General features: G+C 40.4%; 1 pseudogene; it reads right to left on the reverse strand.

The window, feature by feature from the left end:
* Positions 1-995: 995 nt before the first annotated feature.
* LOC112910554 (single-stranded DNA-binding protein 3 pseudogene) lies at positions 996-2,120 on the reverse strand (annotated as a pseudogene).
* Positions 2,121-4,907: the final 2,787 nt, after the last annotated feature.

Here is a 4,907-nt window from a genome sequence, read left to right on the forward strand (position 1 = left end):
GGGAAAAGTACCATAGCCAAAAAAACCCCCAGAAAATAGCCTATGCAAGTTGAATTGATTCTGTCATTGGTTTATTATGCCAGTTTCTTTAAACTTATCTGAAATGTGAAATGCCAAATCTGAATGATTCTTATTTATAGTTGTTATAATTATAGCTATAGTATTACTTGTTGAAAAATACATTCACAAATGTATGAAAAAGAAGTAATAACTCTGAAAAATCCGAAGCAGATATTACTGCTCACATTTTAACATACATTATTTTAGTCTCAGTCTTAGTATGTTTGTGTGTGTGTGTGTGTGTGTGTAATTCTACCATGTTTAAAATCAATCCTTTGTCACTTTACCCAATTTATTAAATTTGCTATTCAAATTAAAATTCTTAAAATATTTCAGGATGAATCCTGGAAGACAGTGGAGTAAGAGGACCCTAAGCTCACCCCGTCCCACATTTACAACTAAATATCACTCATTACGTCCAAGTCAATAACCAGACAACAATCCAAAGCCACATATGAGAGGTTAGGAGGGGCAGAAACAATGGTGGGGAGCTACCTACAGGAGGGAGGGATCTGATGTTATATAGAGAGAAAAGCACCCAGGAGCTACACAGGAAAACGGCATCCTCATAATGTCTGGCCTTCTAAACCAAATGGGCTGAATTCTGTTAGTTTGTGTAGCCGCAGGACTTGGAGCCTGAATCTTTAAAAATCAGCTGACTCAGCACTGGGCTAGCTGGGAGGCCAAGCGGTAGTGGGGTCCCCCCACTTAAAGACACAATAGCATGAGGAAAGGCAAATACAAGTGACAACTCATGGATTGGAAGTTCAAATATTATTAAGATGTCTATACAACTTAAAGCAATCTATATGTTTAATGCAATCCCAATCAAAATACCACCAGCATTTTTCACAGAACTAGAACAAACAACCTTCAAATTTATAGGAAACTACTAAAGATTCTGAGTAGCCAAAGCAATTTTTTTTTTTTGGACTTGAAATATATTTTTATTTTGAGTTTTGTCCTTCATGTTTTATGGAATAAAAAGTTCGGCCTTTTTATTGCATGAAACAAAAATTGGGACAGATGGGGGGGCTGGAGGAGGGGGTTGGGGCTGAGGGGGAGCAGGAGATGCCCCTCCCCCAGCTCCTGGGTAATGACACCTCACTTCGTCTTGCATAATTTCTGGCATCTTCCTGCCTGCAATGCCGGCTCTCTCAGCGTCTCAGAGAAGAGGAGGGGATCACACGCTCATCCTCATCCTTGGAGAAAAATTGTCATTCTGGAAGGAGTGGAGGAAGTTCTCTCCTAGATCGCCATCATCTCAAGGGGTGCCTGGAGGATTGCTGATGCCATTTACGTTGTTAGAAGAATTTTTTGGAAGTCCATCTATGTCACCTGACCCTAACGATCTGTTCATGTGGTGTGGCTCCATGCCCCCCATGCCTCCCATCTGGCCGAGCGAGCCTGGACCCATGGGGAAGTTGGACCGGCTGCCTCCAGGCGGCACCGGATTAATCATTGTGTAGATGTTGTCACTGGAATTTGTTGAATCTGCAGGACTAGGCATGATGGGTGTTCCTGGGGGGCCACCACCACCAGGAGGTCCCAAGTAGGTACCAGGTGATGAGGAGGAGTATGGAGTTGAGTTAGCACTGTTGGGATTTGGCCAGGGCCTGCCAGCTCCCAGGCCCATGTCACCCCTGGGCATGGCGGGGGAGGGAGTTGGGTGGTAGTCTCATGCCGCTGCCATAATTCTGTGGGCCAGGCCCCATGGGCCCCATGCCTCGGGGAGGGCTCATTCTCTCATCGATCCTCCCATGTTGGGGTGCCCTTGTTGTCGGGTGGGATCCATAGAATTGGGCAGCAACTGCTGGGTCCCAGGAACTCCTCCCCGAGGCTGGTTTCCCATTTTGATGGGGGCCTGGGGCCGCCTGCCTATTGCGGTGACATAAAAGGCACCATCAGGGTGGGGCCCCATCAGGCTGCTGGGGTTGTGAGGTGGAGGCTGCGCCTGCGGCCAGGGCTGTGACCCCGGGGGGACCCTGAAAGAACCCCGGCGGGCTGGGGCCTCCCGGCATCCCATCGTTGGGGGGAATGTCGCCAAGCACAGGGCTCGGGGCAGCTGCTGCACTGCAATCGTGAAAGGCTTTTGCTGTCCGAGGGCACCGCCGAGCCTTCGCCTTTGGCAAACATGGTCTGCAGGGAGGAGGGCGCCGACCCCGCCGCCCCCTAGCCAAAGCAATTTTGAGAAATAAAAAGCTAGGGGTATCACAATTCCAGACTTTGAGTTTTATTACAAAGCTGTAGTACTCAAAACAATATGGTTCTGATGCGGAAATAGACTCATAGATCAATACAACGGAAGAGAAAACCCAGAAATAAACCTACAATTATGTGGTCAAATAATCTTTCACAAAGCAGGAAGAATATCCAATGGGAAATAGACAGTCACTTCAACAAATAACGTTAGACAAACTGGGCAGCAACATGCAAAAGAATGAAACTGGACACTTTCTTAGACCATACACAACAATAAACTCAAAATAGATCAAAGACCTAAACATAAGACCTGAAACCATAAAAATCCTAGAAGAGAGCACAGGCAGTAATCTCTCTGAAATCGGCCATAGTAATATTTTTCTAGACATGTATCCTGAGTCAAGAGAAATAAAAGCAAAAATAAGCTATGGGGACTACATCAAAATAAAAAAGCTTATGTTCAAAAGAGGAAACTATCAACAAAACTAAAAGGCAACCTATGGAAAGGGAGAAGATATTTGCAAATGACATATCAGATAAAAGGTTAGTATCAAAAAGATATAAGAATTGATACAACTCAACACCCCAACCAAACAATCCAATTAAAAATGGGCACTGTGGGTGGTGCCTGGTTAGTTCAGGCAGTTAAGTGTCTGACTCTTGGTTTCAGCTCAGTGTCATGATCCCAAGGTCATCATATGGAGCTCCAAGTTGGGTTCCATGCTTAGCTCAGAGTTTTCTTTGGATTCTCTCTCTCTCTCTCTCTCCCCCCTCTGCCTCTCCTTCTGCTTGAGTTCTCTCTCTCTCTCTCTCTCTCTCTCTCTCTCTTATCCCCCTCTCCCTCTCCCCTAAAATGAATAAATAAAATCTTTTTAAAAATGATTGGAAAACATGAACTAACATATCTCCAAAGAAGAAATACAGATGGCTAAGAAAGACATGGAAAGATGTTCAACATCACTCATCATCAAGGAACTGAAAATCAAAGTTCCAATGAGATATTACATCTGTCAAAATAGCTAAAATCAAAAACACAAGAAGCAACAAATATTGGAAAGGATGTGAAGAAAAAGAAACTCTTGTTCAGTGTTGATGGGAATGCAAACTGGAGCAGCCACTGTGGAAGACAATATAGATGTTCCTCACAAAGTTAAAAATAGAACTACTGTATGATCCAGGAATCATACTACTAGGTATTTACCCCTTAAAAACCCAAAACTGTTAATTACAAAGGGTTTGTACATTCCTGTGTTTATAGCAGCATTATTTACAATAGCCCAATTATGGAAGCAGCCCACATGTTTTTTGATAGATGAATGGATAAGGAAGTGGTATATATATACAATGGACTATTATTCACAAAAAAGAATGAGATCTTGCCATTTGCAAAACATGGTTGAAGCTAGACAATATAATGCTAAGTGAAATAAATCAGTAAGCGAAAGATAAATACAATATGATTTCACTCATCTGAAGAATTTAAGAAACAAAAACAAGAAATGAGTAAAGGGAAAAAGAGAGAGAGAAAAACCAAGAAAGGGAATAGAAGCTACGGAGAACAAACTTATGGTGATTAGAAGGGTGGTGGGTGGGGAGAATGGGTAAAATCAGCAATGGAGATTAAGGAGTACACTTGGGGTGATGAGCACTGGGTGATGTATATATAGAACTATTGAATCTCTACATTTTACACTTGAAACTAACATAAAGTTTTATGTTAACTATACTAGAATCTAAAATTATTAACAACAAAACAATAACAATAAAAACTTCAGAGTGTTTCCATTACTTTCATCACTATAATGTTGAAATTATTTGTTCAACATATGTTGAATATCAATAATGTTTTATTATTTGTGTGTGAATATGTGTATAAGTGCATTCATAACTTTGTCAGTATTTCTGAATATTTCCTTTGGATATTTTCATTCTTATTTTTCTTCAAATAATTAGACAATTGTACCATCTTTTTCTATTCTAAAAATTATAACATGTGAGATAAAATTACTAGCACAAATTTTATGAACATTGTTCAGAATTGTGTTTCAGTGTGATTTCTAGAAATACACTAAGTTTCATTCCCACCAACAATATCTAAAAGTGATTATTCAATTTTCCTTTTACAGAATGGAGTTCAATTGTTATTTTTAATCCTCTTGTACACAAAATGCATTTGTAGGTCAAATGTTAATTAATTAGAAAATTAATTTTCTAAGATTAAATTAATCTTTTACTGGTGACTATTTTAGACATTGGATATAAAATTAGTAGATAAGAATGGACTGTGAGTTTCTGAAATTTACACTGGAATGAGGAAGATAGAAATGAATCAAACAATTCCATAAGTAAATGTAAAATTACAACTGTGTTTAGTGCTATGAAGAAGTGTACAAGATGACATGAGATCATAATAGGGAAGTCAAACCTCCTTTGTAGTTTGTGTAAAACTGTCTCAAGTGAACTTGAGGAGACAAGCTCAGTGAACTTCAAGCTCATTCAGGAGTAAGGCTACTAGACAAAAGAGCAAAGAGGCGTTTGGAAGAAAATGTGTAAAAGGCTCTGTAGTAGAAGACAATATAGTTTTTTGGCAGCAAGATGAGTGCACCTGAAGCCGAGAAAGCAAGACTTGACAATTCTGGTGTATC

Source organism: Vulpes vulpes, chromosome 4, assembly GCF_048418805.1.
Source record: "Vulpes vulpes isolate BD-2025 chromosome 4, VulVul3, whole genome shotgun sequence".
Classification (NCBI taxonomy): domain Eukaryota; kingdom Metazoa; phylum Chordata; class Mammalia; order Carnivora; family Canidae; genus Vulpes; species Vulpes vulpes.